The sequence below is a fragment of the Hypanus sabinus genome, chromosome 6 (genome assembly GCF_030144855.1).
Source record: "Hypanus sabinus isolate sHypSab1 chromosome 6, sHypSab1.hap1, whole genome shotgun sequence".
Lineage (NCBI taxonomy): Eukaryota > Metazoa > Chordata > Chondrichthyes > Myliobatiformes > Dasyatidae > Hypanus > Hypanus sabinus.
Genome location: NC_082711.1, coordinates 94,406,146 through 94,426,204, shown reverse-complemented (window position 1 = coordinate 94,426,204; position 20,059 = coordinate 94,406,146). Strand labels below are relative to the sequence as shown.

General features: G+C 39.8%; 1 long non-coding RNA gene across 1 annotated transcript in view; it reads right to left on the bottom strand.

Annotated features, from left to right (window-relative positions):
* LOC132395703 (uncharacterized) overlaps window positions 1-19,729 on the bottom strand; it is an 85,109-nt gene extending 65,380 nt beyond the window's left edge. Inside the window, exon 1 of the long non-coding RNA XR_009512718.1 lies at window positions 19,622-19,729. This is a non-coding gene — a long non-coding RNA (uncharacterized LOC132395703). The remainder of the gene's footprint in view (window positions 1-19,621) is intronic.
* Between the last annotated feature and the right edge of the window lie 330 nt (window positions 19,730-20,059).

Sequence of the window (20,059 nt, the reverse complement as noted above, 5' to 3'; positions counted from 1 at the left end):
TTATTAGGTACACTCATGCTTGAGGGTATGGATGAATAAGCTAGTAAGATTGGGTGTTGATTGCAGACTGTAGATATCATACTTAGGTCATGGTTTAGGTAATATAAGCAGATAATTCTATTACAGTCTTGATCAATAGTTTGTCACTCATGGAGCTATGCGTCCAAGAGAATCACAACCTTGTCCTGGTTTGAAGGCTTGCATGCCTCAATGACCCAGAGAGCTATGTTGGCTGGAGTCAGGATCTCATGCTTTGGCTCTTGGTAGGGTCACCCATGGCAAATAGGTCAAAGGGTAGATGCCAGACTAAGAGTGGTCCACCGGTCCTCAGTGATTCAGCTCAAGGCTAACAATTCTGACTGGTAAAACAAAATTGTAATGAAAACAGCAATGAAGAATTCTTCTATATTTGAACATGATGGTATTCCTGAGTCTCCACCAGGGACATGCATGACTGACAGTAGTGAAAACTGAGAGGAAGCTACTGACATGATGAAGGAAGCCCTGAACACCGCCAGAGATGGAAGACCCTAAAGACTAGTGGCGTAATGCGCAGTAAGTAAATAAGTAAGGGGAGATATGGGAACTCAAACCAAAATACTGACCACTGACCCTTTTTAGAATCTGTGGTATTATTAAGCTTGTCTGCACTGGTCAATGGTTAATGATGGTCTGTTGATGGTGGATGAATCAATGATAGCACTGTCATTCATTACCAAACAGGTAGCAGTCATGCTCGCTCTCATTAGATCATTACTCACCAGCACTTGCATGTGTATGTGTATATCATCTGGCACTCAGCAGTCCAAACCACGATGTTGTTTCAACACTATCTTAATGAGTCTGTCATTATCTGAAGAACTACTAGTGAATGTTCAGGGTTCTGTACATAATTCTCCAGTGTCCATTACCTGCTGCAGGACCAGGATAATTATCTGATCAGCCCATGCTCATGGGATGGCCGCAGAAAGAAGGCAGGTGACAAATGGTGGAGGAGAGGACCCTGTGACTATGTACGTAATATTGAAGGATCCCATTCCACTAGGCACATGCAGAAATAACCTCAGTGCCCAAAAGCTGCACAAAGCTTTCAGCATTGAACCAAGTGCCAATCTACCATTGCTTCCCTCAAGCAGCTCTCACTGACCATTGACATCAAGTGGGATTTCCACTGCAATATAACAGTGCTCACACCCCAGACATACTCTGAGAAACACCAATGGTATGAAAATGACCAGAACCAGATACTACTTCACTCTGACTTCAAGAACACGCTGCACGTGCTACAGTAAGGGCTCAACTCCCGAGTTCACAGACACCATTTAACATCTGTAAGGCTGCAAGTGAGATTTGTGGAAGAAGTTTCTTTTAGCGTTTAAAAGCACTGGACTGACTGTGCTCTTTACTTACGCATGTCAATATAACACCAGCAGAAACTGAAGAATTCTATTTCCTAGCCAATATTAATCAAGCTGCTAAACCACTGATGAACTCAACCTTGCACTGGAGTCCAGCACTGACCTAATACTTGCATTGTTTACCATTTTTCAACTGATAGCAACAAATTTAGGAGGATTCAGAGATACAGGATCAAAGTCATGCAGCAGGTAATCTGGCCTTCAGTCCTCCAAATATCGGTCAACTAAAAACACAAAGTTTATTCTTTCCAGAATCGCATCAAATCCACCCTGACTGTACTGCTCAACTACACACTAGTGTAATACAGCTGACAATTAACCTATCAACATACATGTATTTGGAATGTAAGGGGAAAAAAAAAAACCCAGAGCATTTGGGGGCAATCCACACGGTCCTAGGAGAAAACGCAATCACAGACAGTACTCAAGGTCAAAGTTCAAGGTAAATCTATTATCAAAGTACATATATGTTATCATATATGATGCAAAGATTCTCTTTCTTTTGGGCATACCCAGTAAATTTATAGAATAATAACCATAACCAAATCAAAGAAAGGTCTCACCAATTTTTGCCGTTCAACCAGTGAGCAACAGACAATGAACTATGCAAATACAAACAGAAAAAAATAATAATGGTAAATAAAATCAAGAACGTGAGATGAAGAGTCCTTGAAAGTGAGTCCAAAGGTTGTGGGAACATTTCAATGATGGGGCAGGTGAAGTTATCTCCTCTGGGTCAAGAGCCTGATGTTGAGGCGTAATAACCGTTCCTGAACCTGGCGTCATCAGTTCTGAAGCTCCTGTACCTTCTTCCTGATGGCAGCAGCAAGAAAACAATGTAGCCTGGATGATGGGGATCCCAGATAATGGATGCTGCTTTCCTGTGACAACGCTCTGTGTAAAGGTGCTCAATAGTCGGGAGGGCTTTACCGCTGATGCACTGTATCCACTACTTTTTGGACAATTTTCCATTCAAGGGCATTGGTGTTTCCATACCAAGCTGTGATGCAGCCAGCCAATGCACTACACATCTGTAGAAGTTCATCAGTGTCTTAGATGTCATGTTGAGGTCAAGTCAAGTCAATTTGCTTTTATTGTCATTTCAACCAAAACTGCTGGTAGAGTACACAGTAAAAACGAAACAATGTTCCTCCAGGACCATGGTGCTACATGAAGCAACACAAAACTACATTAGACTTGAGACCTACACAGAACTACATAAAGTGCACAAAACAGTGCAAGACAGTACAATAATTAATAACCAAGACAACAGGCGCAGTAAAGGGCAAATTATAATATAATAATAAATAATGTAAATGTAAACAATCTTCGCAAACTCCAAAGGAAGTAGGGCACTGTCATGATTTCTTTGTAATTGCACTTCACATGCTGAGCCAAGGACAGGTCCTCCAAAACAAGGAATTTAAAGTTGCAAGCCCTCTCCTCCTCTGATTCTACTCCAGTTTACAGGTTTACAGGTCTAATAATTCTGGGAACAAAACTCAACAAGTCAACCATTTAAATTAAAATGTTTATATTAATCTGCAATCTTCAGTTCTAATTTTGTTGTATTTTTAAACAATATATCAGTATTGATATCTTTTTCCAAAGCAAGGATTATCTTTAATTAAAGATTAGCTGCCTTTTTCACATGTACATCGAAACACCTAAGCACACAATGGAATATGTTGTTCACATCAACGACAAACACAGTCCAAGGTTAGGCTGGGTTGACCCACAAGTGCCAGTACACTTCCAGCACCAGTGTAGCATGCCCACAACTTACTAACACTTGTGTCTTTGGATTGTGGGAGGAAGCCAGAATACCCGGAAGAAACCCACATAGTCACATGGAGAACATACATACTTCTTAAAGACAGCAGTGGGAATTGAATCTTGATCACTAGTGCTGTAAAGTGTTATGCTAGCTGCTACACTACCGTGCAGCCTTGATTCATGAACATGAGCACAAACTGATCCAGTTCTTTCTGAAATGAATACCTCAACCTTATCAACTGTTTACCTTCCTTGTACAGACTTCCCTTCACAAATAAAACAGTGAATAGCATGTGCTGATGAAAGAGTTCAAAGTGCATGTGCAGGAATTTCTAAAGCTGAGATTTAAAGTTACCTCAGCTGTATGGCTCTGATACATAGGGATATTCTGTCAGATCTCCACTTTTTCCTTCAGTAACTGCCTGAATTCACAGGTTTTTCTTATTATAAGATATGTGAGTTGCAGCTAAATAAAACATTTGCAGTATTGTAAGCAGTTCTCATTGCCACACTCTAAGAAGGTTGAAGAGGCTTTGGAGAGGGTGTAGCGAGGTTCACCAATTGATGTGCCTCAATTGGAGTGCATTAACTATAGTATAAAAAAATGTTTGATAGCATTAGATTGAGCGATGACCTGAGAGAAATTTATAAAATTATGAGAGGCATAAATAGTCAAAGCTTTATCTCCCCACGGTGAATTTGATAATAATTAGAAGGCAACATATGAGAGTGTTGAAGGAACCCAACAGGTCAGGCAGCATCTGTGGAGAAGAATAAACAGATGTTGTTTCAGGCTGAAACCCTTCATGCCTTTATGCCCCATTATTAAAGGGCATAGCTTTAAGTTGAGTGGGGCAAAGTTTAAAGAGATTTGAAAAGCATTTTTATTTAAACACAGCATTGTTGGTGCCTGAAACAAGCTGCTAGAGGAAGTGGTGAAAGAAAATAAGATAGCGGCATTGAAGAGGCATCTTGACAAAAAACAAGGAATACAAGTACCATGTGTAAGCAAGTGGGTTCAGTTGAATTTGGCATCATGGGCTGCATACACATGCTGAGCTGAAGGGCCTGTTCCTGTGCCGTACTTTCCTTTGGTAGTTATTGATCCAAGTTTCTGATTATTTTAAGCTTAGATTTTGCTTGTTTTTTCCACAGTTTCTGACAAAATGCATTAACCTCTAACCTACTTTCCATTGCTTTTGAACTGATTGCTTAAAATATGACTGGACTCCTGACTTTGCTACTGTACAACCTACAATGGCTAGCCCTAGTCTTGCGTCTCTACTGATAACTCTCCTTTGATGCTGATATAGGTGCAAAATCCCCCAAATATGTTTATGGACATAGATGCAATCACTGTTCTATTAGGGTGGCTGCATGCAGGAATCTGCTTCTGTATCTGAACCAACAGTATCATAAATACCACAGAGAGGAATATATATTAACAACCTCTAATGGTTTCAACAACAGTGGAGTCTTAGCCATTTTGGGACATCTGTCAGTGAAATATTTAGAAATGAGCAGCGGGTCAGATTTTTATTGCTTTTTTTAAATTACTGCCTTATTGTCGCAAAGGTTATTTGCCACTCATCAAATGCACTTGACAACTAGTCAACTACATTGCCTTCATTGTGTATGTATCAGCTATGTAATCTTCTATGCAGTACAGGGCTTTCAGTTGACGGCATGGGGAATTGATAGCAGAATGGGAAAATTTACCAATCCTGGAACTAGGAGAGCTTGGAGATCCATAAAAGAGAATTGTTCTGACATACTGGTTTTGCATTAAGCACCTTGCATTTCACAGTGAACTATGAGGGAGGGGGCACAGTCGGTGTAATTGTACTACGGCATCAGTGACACAGGTTTAATTCTACCATTGTCTGTAAGGAGTTTGTACATTCTCCCCATGAGCACATAGGTTTCCTTCCACATTCCAAAGACGTATGGGTTAGCAGGTTAATAGTCACATAGGCATAAGAATATAAGACATAGGAGCAGAATTTGGTCATTCAGCCCATCGAGTCTGTTCTGCCATTTCATCATGGCTGATCCCAGATCCCATTCAACCCCATACGCCTGCCTTCCTGCCATGTCCTTTGATGCCTTGACCGATCAGGAAACGATCAACTTCTGCCTTAAATATACACAAGGACTTAGCCTCAACTGCAGTCTGTGGTCGAGCATTCCACAGATTTACAATTCTCTGGCTAAAAAAAAAATCCTCTGTTCTAAAGTGTTGCCCCAAATTTTAAGGCTGTGCCTTCTAGTCCTGGATACACCCACCATTGAAAATGTCCTCTCCAGATCCACCCTATCTAGTCCTTTCAGCATTCGGTAGGTTTCAATCAGATCCCCCCCCCGTATTCTTCTAAATTCCAGTGAGTACAGGTCTAAAGTTGCCAAATGTTCCTCATATGTTAACCCCTTCATTCCAGAAATCATCCTCATGAACCTCGTCTGAATTCCCTTCAATGACAATACCTTCTTTGAGATATGGACAATACTCCAAGTGCAGCCTCATTCATGCTCAGCATTATCTCCTTGCTTTTCTATTCTATTCCCCTTGAAATAAATGCCAACATTGCATATGTCTTCTTTACCACACTCAACCTGTAAATGAACCTTCTGCGAGTCTTGTGGAAGGACTCAGTCCTTCTGCACCTCTGATGTTTGAACCTTCTCCCCATTTAGATAATAGTCTGCACTTTTGTTCCTTTTACCAAAGCGCATTATCATACATTTCCCAACACTGTATTCCATCTGCCACTTTTTTGTCCATTAGGCAGTATGGGCTCATTGGGCCAGAAGGGCACATTATACTGCTGTTTCTCTAAATAAAATAAAGGTATGTGGCTCACTGAACTAAATATGTATATATTCACTCTAAATCCCTTTTATATTAGAATATTTGAATTACAAATAGTTCTGTAATGGTGTGGAACTACTGTTGCTGTGGTGTTGAATTAATAATTCAATGCATTGTATTATCTTTCACAAAATAGACCGCAGATGCTGGAAAATGGAGCAAAACCAAGCAGCTGGTGAAACTCTACATGTTGAACAGAATCTGTGGGGATGGGATGGATCCCAGGGGAAGGAATTGTTGAACAAATTGGGTTGAATCCGGCATCAGACTATTAGGATACCCAAATTAGCAGAAGACAATATGTCAATTAATACAATCTGTACCATGTTGCGAAGTACTAATGAGAAAATGAAAGTGATAATATGGTAGAGTCCCACAGCCTTAATCTTATCAGTTGCAAAATTGCAAAGACATAATGAATGGCACAGAAATACTTCAAAAACAACTAAAATATTTGGCTTTGATGTCAGAGTTCTTCAAATTGTTGTAGCATAAGAAAGATTTATTAATTACAAATAAAAAGTGAATTGACTTTATTCAAATTTTTATTTCAAATAATATTGTGGTAAAAGTATTCAAAAGCCTTATAATTTCTTGCAACTTAAATTCTAGCAGTCATACATGTTTCATTAAGTCTGGAAAAGGTTGTGCTGCAACCTCTTGAATATACTGCAATCTCCGCTTTTAAACTGGGAAGTATAAAATGTGAGAGTTTTCCCTGGGTGTTCTGGTTTCTTACAAAGATGTACCGGTTGGAAGGTTAATTGGTCATTGTGAATTGCCCTGTGATTAGGCCAGGTTTAAATCTGGTGTTGCTGGGCAGAACAGCTCGAAGGGCCGGAAGAGCTCAATCTACGCTGTATCTCAAGAAATAAATAAATTAAATAAAACAAGTTCTTTGGCTAGACATCATGAAGATACTTGCAAGACTGTGCACTCCTTAAAAACTGATTTATGGCTAGCCAGAGGGAAAGTGAGCAGCATGTTACAAGAAAATACTTGAACAATTAACGTGGAACAGTTGACGTAGTCATCCTCAATATTTTAACCACAGTGGCTTTCATTAATACAAATAATATTACCAGTTTTTTTTTTAAGTCCTGAAATATATTCCAGTCTTCCTTTTTGGTGCATGGAAATACTTGCATGCGTCATTATTACAGAAATTTCCTGACGGACTTCACGTGTACTCTTTTCAAATGGCAAATATGACATTAATTATGTGCAAATTTCTATTAAAAAATCTACTGGTTAAATGAACAGATATCTATCTAACTTTGAAGGGAATGATAGGGAAGAATTCCCTTTATTCTTTCAACGAGTACCAATTACTGCCCAACTGAAAAATGGAAGCATGCAAACTGCGCTGTGGCTAGCATCTCATGTAAAAATCTGCACCTATCAACGCAGTAACCCCTCAGAACTGCAGTGCTAGGCTAGATGATTTATTGATAAGCCACAGTAGAACTTCAGCCTATTGCCTCCAGACTCTACATGACCACTTTGAAATGATAATGAATTAAAATAACACCAGCATTTATTGATAGCATATAGGCAAGTATATGAAAGACACTGGATACAAGTGATATCCAGTCATCTTGCCATCTCTACAATATGATGTATATAGTTTTTACAAGACCAGAAGGAATCTCAGTCAGATTTGTATGGAGGAGAAACAAGCCCTTCAACCCAATGTGTCTATGCTGAGCATAATGCCTATGTATGCTAATCCCAAAACTGCATTAATTCCATGTTCTGGACATTCAAGGGCCCATCCAAATGCCTCCTCAAAGCTTTTACTGTTTCTGCCTCGTCCACCTCTCCAGTTCATTACAGATATGTGGCGTCTCAGCAGTGTCTACAGAGCTTCACCAAGAGGCATTTCTCACAGGTCGGCGGCAGTTATTAAAAAAGGGAGCTTTGAAAGTGTTAGTCCATTGTACGTCGCCCATCAGTGGCGTCAACAGAGGTTTACCAAGAGGGATTTCTCACAGGTCAGCGATGGTTATTTAGAAAGGGAGTCAGATACTGGAGAGTACCTCTGCGGCTGCCCCCATAACAATAAGTACTCCGGTTTGAGTATGGTTGGGGGGGGGGGGGTTACAGACTACCTGGGGGAAGCAACAATGGCCGCGCCTCTGGCACAGAGTCTGGCCCTGTGGTTCAAAAGGGTAGGGAAAGGAAGAAGGCAGCAGCAATAGGGGAATCTATACTTAAGGGGTCAGACAAGCAATTCTGTGGACACAGGAAACACGGATGGTAGTTTGCCTCCCACGTACCAGGATACAGGATGTTTCTGATCATGTCCACAATATCCTGAAATGGAAAGGTGAACAGCCTAAGGTCATAGTACATATTGGTATCAACAACATAGGTGGGAAAAGGGAGGAGGTCCTGAAAACAGACTACAGGGAGTTAGGAAGGTAGTTGAGAAGCAGGACCTCAAAGATATTAAGCTTAAGATTACTGCCTAGGCTACGTGATAGTGAGTATAGGAATAGAGTGAGGTGGAGGATAAATGCTTGACTGAGGGATTGGAGCAAGGGACAGGGATTCAGATTTTTGGATCATTGGAACCTCTTTTGGGGAAAGTGTAACCTGTACAAAAAGGACGGGTGGCACTTGAATCCGAGAGGGACCAATATCCCGGCAGGGAGGTTTGCTAAGGCTATTGAGGAGATTTTAAACTAGAATTGCTGGGGGGTGGGAACTGAACTAAAGAGACAGAGGAAGGAGCAGTTGGCTCACAAATAGAGAAAGGTTGTAGACAGTGCGAGAGGGAGCATCACAGGTGATCGAGAAGGGATGCGCTCAGACCGATGGTTTGAGACGTGTCTATTTTAATGCAAGAAGCATCATGAACAAATCAGATGAGCTTGGTGCGTGGATCAGTACTTGGAGCTGTGATGTGGTGGCCATTACAGAGACTTGGATGGTTCAGGGGCAGGAATGGTTACTTAGAGTGCCAGGCTTTAGATGTTTCAGAAAGGACAGGGAGGGAGGCAGAAGATGTGGAAGCGTGGCACTGCTGATCAGAGATAGTGTCATGGCTGCAGAAAAGGAGGAAGACATGGAGGGATTGTCTATGGAGTCTCTGTGGGTGGAAGTTAGAAACAAGAAGGTGTCAATAACTCTACTGGGTGTTTCTTTATAGACCACCCAATAGAAACAGGGACATCGAGGAGCAGATAGGGAGACAGATTCTGGAATGGTGCAGTAATAATAGGGTTGTCATGATGGGGGTTTTAATTTCCCCAATATTGATTGGCATATCCCTGCAGCAAAGGGTTTAGATTGGGTGGATTTTCTAAGGTGAGTTTAGGAAGGTTTCCTGACTCAATATGTAGATAAGCTTACAAGAGGAGAGGCTATACTTGATCTGCTATTGGGAAATGAACCTGGTCAGGTGTCAGGTCTCTCAGTAGAAGAGCATTTTGGAGACAGTGATCACAATTCGATCAGCTTTATAGAGCATTGGAGAGGGATAGGAACAGACAAGTTCGGAAAGCATTTAATTGGAGTAAGGGGAAATATGAAGCTATCAGTCAGGAACTTGGAAGCATAAATTGGGAACAGATGTTCTCAGGGAAATGTACGGCAGAAATTTGGCAAATGTTCAGAGGATATTTGCATGGTGTTTTGCATAGGTACATTCCAATGAGAAAGGGAAAGGACGGTAGGGTACAGGAATCATGGTTTACAAAGACCATTGAAAATCTATGCAAGAAGAAAAGAAAAGGTTCAAAAAACTAGATAATTATAGAAATCTGGAAAATTATAAGGCTAGCAGGAAGGAGTTTAAGAACGAAATTAGGAGAGCCAGAAGGGGCCATGAGAAGGCCTTGACAAGCAAAATTAAAGAAAATCCCAAGGCATTCTATAAGAATGTGAAGAGCAAGAGGATAAGAGCAAGAGGAGAGAATAGGACCAATCAAGTGTGACAGTGGAAAAGTGTGTATGGAACCAGCATAATGCCTCATAGGCCTGATTTTATTCTCACAAATCAATGAATATATTGTTAAAAAAAAAGATCACTCCCTACTTGTACACAGTTGTTTCCTTTCGCTTGTTTTCTCTTTTCACTCTTTTCTTTAAGTGTATACCTCAGATAAATACTATGCGGAGATTGTACATATATATCATATAATCATATATGTCATAAATGTCTGAAATACATCTTATGGAAATGTTTGTTTGATGATGAACTTCAATAACAAAAATCAATTACAAAAAAAAGAAGAGATAACAGAGGTACTTAATGAATACTTTGCTTCAGTATTCTCTATGGAAAAGGATCTTGGCAATTGTAGGAATGACACAGTGTTTTAAAAAGTTTGAGCATATAGACATTAAGAAAGAGGATGTGCTGGAGCTTTTGGAAAGCATCAAATTGGATAAGTCTATGGGACCAGACAAGTTGTACCCAGGCTACAGTGGGAGGTAAGAGAGGAGATTGATGAGCCTCTGCCAATCATCCTTACATCATCAATGGGGATGGGCGAGGTTCCAGAGGACTGGAGGTTTGCAGATGTTGTTCCCTTAAAAGGAGTAGAGATAGCCCAGTAAATTATAGACCAGTGAGCCTTACTTCCATGGTAGGTAAGTTGATGGAAAAGATCCTGAGAGGCAGGATATAAGAAAATTTGGAGAGGCATAATATGATCATGAATAATCAACATGGCTTTGTCAAAGGCAGGTCATGTCTTATGAGCCTGATTAAATTTTTTGAGGATGTAACTAAAACATGTTGATGAAAGTAGAGCAGTAAATGTAGTTTAAATGGATTTCAGCAAAGCATTTGATAAAGTTCCCCATGCAATGTTTATTGAGAAAGTAAGGAGGCATGGGATCTAAGGGGACCTTGCTTTGTGGATCCAGAATTGTCTTGCCCACAGAACGCACAGAGTGGTTGTAGATGGGTCATATTCTGTATGGAGGTCGGTCACCTCAGGGATTTGTTCTGGGACGCCTTCTCTTCGTGATTTTTATAAACGACCTGGATAAAGAAGTGGAGGGATGGGTTAGTAAATTTGCTGACGACACTGATGCACCATCAATAACTCTCTGAGACGGGAGGCGAGATATCGGCTTTTATTGACTGGAAGAAAGAACAAGCAGTAATTGACCACCATGCTACATCCTGGAGACTGAGGGCCAGGCTCAGGCCTCAATCGCCTTTATACCAGGGTCTGTGGGAGGAGCCATGGTCAGTGGTCAGCAGTCAGCGGGGGGGGAGGGGGCGTGTCCGGAAAGGTATATGTAGTTCACCACACACACAAAGGTTGGGGGTGTTGTGGATAGTGTGGAGGGCTGTCAGAGGTTACAATGGGACATTGATAGAATGCAAAACTGGGCTGAGAAGTGGCATATATAGTTCAACCCAGGTAAGTGTGAGGTGGTTCATTCTGATAGGTCAAGTATGATGGCAGAACATAGTATTAATGGTAAGACTCTTGGCAGTGTGGAAAATCAGAGGGATCTTGGGGTCTGAGTTCATTGGACACTCAAAGTTGCTGCACAGGTTGACTGTGTGGTTAAGAAGGCATACAGTGTACCGGCCTTCATCAAACATGGGATTGAGTTCAAGAGCTGAGGCATAATGTTAAGCTATATAGGACCCTGGTCTGACCCCACTCGGAGTATTGTGCTCAGCTCTGGCCGTCTCACTACAGGACGGATGTGGAAGCCATAGAAAGGGTGCAGAGGAGATTTACAAGGATGTTGCGTGGATTGGGCAGCATGCCTTATGAGAATAGGTTGAGTGAACTTCACCTTTTCTCCTTGGAGCGATTGAGGACGAGAGGTGACCTGATAGAGATTTATAAGATGATGAGAGTCATTGTATGTATGGATAGTCAGAGACTTTTTCCCAGGGCTGAAATGGCTAAAGCAAGAGGGCACTGTTTTAAGGTGCTTAGAAGAAGGTACAAAGGAGATGTCAGGGGGAAGTGTTTTTTTTTTTACACAGAGAGTGGTGAGGGCATGGAATGGGTTGCCGGCAATGGTAATGGAGTCAGATACGATAGGGTCTTTTAAGAGACTCCTGGATAGGTACATGGAACTTTGAAAAAGCTATGGGTAACCCTAGGTAATTTCCAAAGTAAGTACATGTTTTGCACAGCATTGTGGGCCAAAAGGCCTATATTGTGCTGTAGTTTTTCTACATTTCTATACCAAATACTTTGTATATGAAAAATATATCTCCTCAAATCACGTTTAGACCTCTCCTCTCTCACTCTACAGTATACCTTCTAGTTTTAGACACCCCTATCATGGTAAACATCTACTCTATCTATGCCTCTCGTTGTATTATATACATGTCATTTCAATTCTTGCTATCTGTTGTTCCAAGGCAAACAGACCTGGCTTATCCAAGCTCTCCAATTCAAGCCTTCCAATCCAGGCAACAACCTTGTGAATCTTTTCTTCAGAGTCAACAACAAAGAGAGACAGGAGAAAATTCTGCTAGCGGATTCAAGATCCTCTACCCCAGTGCCTTCCATCCAATGGATAACCTGCTACTCCATAATAAATACAAAAATGTTCAACGTACGTGATCAAATCATCATACCTTCCCACAAACATCAACATTAATTTTTGTACCATTTGTTCTCCACGTAGCCTTGGGATAGAATTACTAGTGTGCCAATTACCATAGGATTTATTTATTGAAGATAACTCCAAGGACAACAGCTCATTTCATCTGATAGGTTATAAAGTGCTAAAGAGAAGCTAGACTACACATATTCCTTGCCAGAAAATGGAAGTCTGTCTAGCTTCAGACCCATTTGAGTAGAGGTTAATGGACCACTTACCTAGAAATTGAGTAAGTTTCCACCTAAAATTGTGAAGCCCTAACAATATAGATAAAGTGACTGAGGATGGTTTCTCTTCAATAAGATTTGGGGTCAAAAGTAGCACCTATAAAGAAGCATGTAATTTCATATGGAGGCTGACACTACAGACTAGGGTGATTGTATTGCATATATATAAGCCTTGGGTAACAAGCAAGCTCTATGAGCAGTTCAATTCATTGGGAGGGCAGGAGAAAGATTGCAGAAGGAATTAGCACTTCTGTTGTTTTTATATTTTATTTGCCACCAGATCAATATATATGCAAGTGAAATAAAAACTGAAAATTTTGGAAATACTCGGAAGTCAGACAGCATTTATGGAAAGAATAACAGATTTAATGTTCTACTTCAAAGACCCTTTGTCAGAACTACTTTAAATTATCATTTACATTTAAGGATGTGCCCTGCTGCAGCACAACAAGTTGGAAAATAGCACTGCGCTTGCTCTCCCACCCACCTCCAGGCCTAGGCCTCAGTGTGTTAGTGGAGCACTCTACTCCTTTAATTTTATCCAATTTACCCCCCACTTATTCTTCCACCCTTTTCTGATCTCATGGATCAACCCCAGCATCAACCCTTATCTCCCCCCGCTATCCACTGCCCTCAAATTCTGCTTCTCCCCCGTCGATTACGCCCCTTGAGCCATCAAACCTTTTGCACAGTTGGTGGAGCCCTCTAACCCAATTCCTCCATTTCCCACATTGCTGCTTTCACGCACACCAGTTAGGACAGGGACGAGAAGGAATTTCTTTAGCCTGTGGGTGGTGAATCTGTGGAATTCATTACCATGGACGGTTGTGGGGGGCAAGTCATTGAGTATATCAAAAGCAGATGTTGATCAGTCTTTCGTAGTCAGTGTCAAAAGTTATGGGGAGAGGGCATAGAATGGGGTTGAGATAATAAATTAGCTATGATGAAATGCTGGAGCTGACTCAATGGGTCGATTGGCTTAATTCTGCTTCTATGTCTTGTGGTCTGAAGCACTATTGTTAGTTGAAATTCCAATACCAAAGATAATCATGATGAAAAAACAAATTAAATCCGGTTGGATTTACTACAGGTGATCTGTAGGACAGAACTTGCCTTCTTCAGCTCCAAGCTTTGTGCACTGCAATTTTTGCCACCTGTTTAAAGCCACCGATTATGAAATTCATTTGCAACATCAAACCATTCCAATATACCAGAACTTCACTTAAATTGAAACAAGATAAGATGTTAATAAAGTGAACTGATTTTTATCTCCTCATATTTGCCAAGCTACTGAACATGGTGATTAGGATCAGTGAGTTGCAAATTGTTTCAATAGCTCAAATGGCAGAAGATATAACATTGTAGGCAACTTCATACCAGTTGAATGGAAAAAAAAATTGTTGATGGGGAAAAGTCTGAAATAAAACAAACAATTGCTGCAAATATTTAGGCCAAGCAACGTATGTGCAGAGGGAATGATAAGACTAATTAGCAATCATCATATCTACTGTATGTAGAAATGGCTGGAGAGAGCCAAGGGGTATGTGTGTGATAGTATGGAATGCAGGTGATATTAAACAATTGAAGCTGGTATCAATGCAAGTTAAGGTTGTAGTAAAAAGACAAATCAAAGAAATAAGGGATCAAGTGGAGTAAATACAAAAGGAAAAGCAGAATCATTTTCTAAATTTATCAAATGAGAACTGAAAATGTTGGGTATGTTGATATCAAATTATCAAAAATTGTAGCTCTTATTTTTAAAGTTCTTTGGAACAGCTTAAGAGCCAAAAACAGGCAAATTGTTTGGAGTGAGGAGGATGATTATGGCAAATTACAGCAAATGGGTCAAGTTTGAGAAATGAACAGAAGTATTCAATAGTCACTCAAATTAGCATTTGATTGCACCAAAAGAAACCACACCAGCAGCATTTATACTACATTAAATGTAGAGTAAGTTGTTCTTTAGCAGTTTGTATGTTTCAAATGCAAATAAAAGTGAGATGCTATATGGGAAGTAGCCATATTGAGTGGGGGTTAGTGGAGATGGGAGGAGCATATCAGACTACATATATACATAACCAGCTTATAATGCCTATAAAAAGTATTCACTGCCCTTGGAAGTTTTCATGTTTTATTGTTTTACAACATTGAATCACAGTGGATTTAATTTGGCATTTTTTGACACTGATCAACAGAAGTACAGTCTTCAATGCCAAAGTGAAAAGAGATCTCTACAAAGTGATCTAAATTAATTGATACTGGGCCCAAGAGGAATGCCTTTTGTTTGGTTGTATTCCTGTGTATCTTTGAAGTCAATAAAACTTGAACCACCCTAGGCAGGATGGCCCTTTTAGAATGGTGGAAGGGAAGAGAAAGATGTTTGGTCATGTAACCCTGTTGAAGATGTTGAAAACTGTGGTGTGACCCTCAGTGAACTCTGCCTATGCTTGCTGCCTTGGTAAAGCAGCCAACATTCTCTCTCTCTCTCTCTCAAACAAGAGAAAATCTGCAGATACTGGATATCTAAGCAAACACGCACAAAGTGCTGGAGGAACACAGCGGCCAGGCAGTGTCTTTGGGAAAAAGTACAGTTGATATTTTGGGCCGAGAGTCTTCATCAGCAATGGAGGAAAATGATGAGGAGTCAAAGTAAGAAGGTAGGGCGTGGGGAGCAAGAAACTCTGATGTCACTCCTCAGCTTTTCCTACCCTACATCGACAACTACTTTGGTGTTGCTTCCTGCACCAATGCAGAACTCGTTGACTTCATTAACTTTGCCTCCAACTTCCACCCTGCCCTCAAATTTACCTGGTCCATTTCCAACAACTCTTCCCCACTCCCTCTTCTCAATCTCTCTGTCTTTATCTCTGGAGCCAGCTTATCTACTAATGTCTGTATAAACCCACTGACTCTCACAGCTACCTGGACTATGCTTTTTCCCACCCTGTTACTTGTAAAAATGCCATCCATTTCTCGCAATGCCTCATTCTGCACCGCTTTTGCTATCAGGGTGAGGCTTTTCATTCCAGAATGAAGGAGATGTTGTCTTTCAAAGAAAGGGGCTTCCACTCCTCCACCATCAACACTGCCCTCAACCATTTCTCGCATGCCTGCCCTCACCCCATCCTCCCTCCACTCCACCAGCGATAGGATTCCTCTTGTCCTCACCTCCCACCCCAGCAGCCTCTGCATCCAGGAGATAATTCTCTTTAAATACCACCATCTCATTGACATGTAAATTTGATGTAAATTTGACTTCCAAATTTTAAGGATTATTATAAAGCAAATCAACTTAGATTTATTGCGTCTTTTTTTTGATGAAAAAAGACCCAGCATGGATTAGAATAGAATTAGATAAGATAGGAGAAAACATACCAGAAGATTTTATATATAAATGGGAATCCAAATGGATATGGGAAAGAAAAGAATCTCCTATATTAAGACATTTGATTAATTTATGGAATAAGGTAAATGTGGATGATGAGATAAAGAAATCTTTATTAGCAAAAAGAACTTTAATTCAAAATAGGCTTATTTCTTTTACAATGGATAATAAACTTTTACATAATTGGTTCCAAAAGGGGATTAAATATATAGGTGATTGTTTTGAAGGAGGTATATTGATGTCGTTTGATCAATTAAAAAATAAATATAAATTATCAAACAACACTCTTTTCTGCTATTTTCAATTAAAGGCTTATTTACGAGAAAAGCTGGGACAAACAATGTTGATGCCAAAACCTAGTGAAATAGAAATATTAATTCAAAAAGGAAAAATTAAAAAATTTACATCTTGTATGTACAATTTGACTCAAAAACAGACAATTGAATCTGGAATTCATAAATTAAGACAAAAATGGGAATCTGATTTGAATGTTAAAATTGATGGAAAAAGTTGGTCAAGATTATGTTCTGATAGTATGATAAATTCAATAAATGTTTGACTTAGATTAATACAATATAATTTTTTACATCAATTATATATAACACCACAGAAAATAAATAGATTAAATTCAAATATGTCTGACCAATGTTTTCGATATAATCAAGAAATTGGTACTTTTTTACATTCTACTTGGTCTTGTTTTAAAATTCAACCATTTTGGATAAATCTAAGACTTCTATTGGAAGAAATTACTGGAGTACAACTCCCACATAGTCCAATATTATTTTTATTAGGAGATATTGAAGGGACAATACCGAAACTTAAATTGATTAAGTATCAGAAAAAATTTATAAAAATTGCATTGGCAGTAGCTAAAAAAGTTATCACAGTTACTTGGAAATCTGATTTATATTTAACTATGGATCATTGGAATAATGAAATATATAGTTGTATTCCACTTGAAAAAATTACATATAATCTAAGAAATGAATACCATATATTTTTGAAAATTTGGCTCCCATACCTACAAAAGATGGGATTAAATATATAAGTCCTTTGAAGATAAAATTATAAAGTAATTGGGGAAAGTAAAAATAAATATTAAAATTATTTTGAACTCCATGGAGCATGTGGGGATCCTCCGATATCCAGGCAATCTTTTTCTTCTTTCTTTCTTTCTTAGATGAGGTTTAAGGGGGGGGAGGGTTGGGGGTGGAAGATTAATATTATTTTTCTTGTTTTTTAACTAATTTTTCATTACATTTATTCTTTGTAATTTTCTAAAAAATTAATAAATAAATATTAAAAAAATTTAACCTAGAAAATAAACCACCATCTCCAAAGGGATCCCACCACAAAGCCCATCTTCCTCTCCCTCCCAATTTCTGCAGGAATCACTCCCTATGCGACTCCCTTGACCATTCATTGCTCACACTGATCTCCCTTCTGGCACTTATTCTTGCAAGCAGAGCAAGTACTACACCTGCACCTACCATTCAGGGCTCCAAACCGTCCTTCCAGGTGTGGCAACTCTTCACCTGTGAGTCTGTTAAGGTTATCTGCTGTATCTGATGCTCCTGGTGTGGCCTCCTCTATATCTGTGGGACCCAAAGTAGATTGGGAGACCATTTTGCCAGGCACCCACACTCCATCCTCCAGAAAATGAGGGATAAACCAGTGGCCAATTTACTTCCCATTCCCATTCCAACATGTCAGTCTATGGTCTCCTCTACTGTCGCGATGAGGGCACATTTAGGTTGAAGGAGCAACACCTTATATTCATCCAGGTAACCTCTAACGTGAACATTGATTTCTTGAACTTCCAGTAATGCACTCCCCCTTCATCATTCCCCTCTCTCACCTTATCTCCATACCTGTCCATCACCTCTCTCTAGTGCTCCTCCCACTTTTCTTTCTCCTATCAGTTTCTCCCTTCTCCAGACTTGTTCCTCCTTCTCCAATCATCTTCCCAGTTCTTTACTTCACCCCCCTCCCAGTTTCATCAATCATTATGTGTTTCTTCCTCCCTTCCCCCCACTTTATTTCTGGCTCCTCACCTTTTTTTCCTCTGGTCCTGATGAAGGGTCTCACCCCGGAAATGTTGACTGTACTCTTTTCCATAGATGCTGCCTGGCCTGCTGAGTTCCTCCAGCATTTTGTTGTGTTTCAATGTTCTCTCCCTCCTCACTGGGCAGAAAATTCAACAGTTTGAAGGTACATATTACCACAATCTATCCCACTGTCAGAAGTCTTTTGAACAGCCCTCTAGTGTGGTAAGATGGATTCTTGTACTCTCAATCTACAATTTTATGGCCTTGAACCATTTGCCTGCTTGCACTTTCTCTGTGGCTTTAATATTATTCTTCATTCTGTTATTGTTTTACCATGCACTATCTCAATGCACTGTTGAAATGAAATTATCTGCAAAGAAGGCATGCAAAACAAAGTTTTTGACTGTACTCAGTACACAACAACAAATAAACCAATTTAAATTTACCAAGATGAACTACATCCAATCACAAGATATTGTAGTCAGCAGCAAAAAAACATTGGAGACAATGTTGGAGTAGATGCGTGTAAATCTTTGCCTGACTTGGAAGGACTACTTATTTCCTGGATGACGGTGAGGGAGGAGGTATATGTGCTAATGGTGCAGTGGAAAATTCCATGGAATGGGGTGAGATGAGAGATACTGGTAGGTGAACCAGGGAGTCATGAAGTATGTTGTCCTTTCAGAAAGCAGAAAGGGGCAGGGGTGTGGGAAGATGTGAATCGTGGTGGGTGTCCAATTGCAGCTGGTAGAGATGACAAAGCATAATGTACTGGATGCAGGAGCAGGTCTAGTGAAAGGTGAGGACTAAGGGAACTCTGTTCTCTTTGGGAGAAGGGCTGGAGTGAGAAATTGGACAAATGGAGGAAATTCATGGAGAAAACAACATACAGGTTCTGGGAGAGCAACTTCATTTGTATCTGCTACAATTTAGAGCATACATTCTGTTGCAAGTCTTCAAAAGGTTAAAATGGTAAACACAAATATAGAAAAAGAGGTTAAAATACCCAGTCATTTCACAGGCATGACAAAAACACCAATCATTCAGAGTTAATTTTAACATTGTATATGATTTTCACACAAAAAAAGGTTTTCAATATAATGTAGTTGCCAGCAAATTTATTTGCCAATATCATAATCAAACATAACAGCTAAGCTTGTAACACCATTAAGTGAACTATCTGCTTTGTTTTGGAACTTGTAAGCACACCACAACATCCTCGGGGTCTAGATAACCCAGCCATTCACTTGACATTATCGTCAATATACAGCAATATGCTTTATAGATAGGTTCATTACCAGTTAGCAGGAGGAGGTCTCCTTCCATTTAGGCTATATTTTACTTGCATGGTCTACAGCAAAGATCAGGAGGACAGTCTTGAGATATGTACCAATATTGAACAGGTCTGTTAGTGGAATGAGAAAACAAATCACAACCAATAATTTCTGAATGCCTTTTACATGCCTTAAATGCCAATCCAGCATTACTATAGAAAACCATGCAGAACATTATTTTTAAATATTTGAGGAGCAGGTTTGAAGATTAATTTGTCTCTTTATTCCTACCCCCACCACCAAACAACAGTGCAGGATGTCCTGTGGAATGACAGCCAGAGCCTTCTGGCTTGCAGAGGCATGAATTTAATATAACAAGCACCACAATCCAACAGAGAAAAAACCCCCAGCATTTTCAAGGTACAAAAATTTTTAGAATTTAGTAGAGGAGTAGAAAGGTTA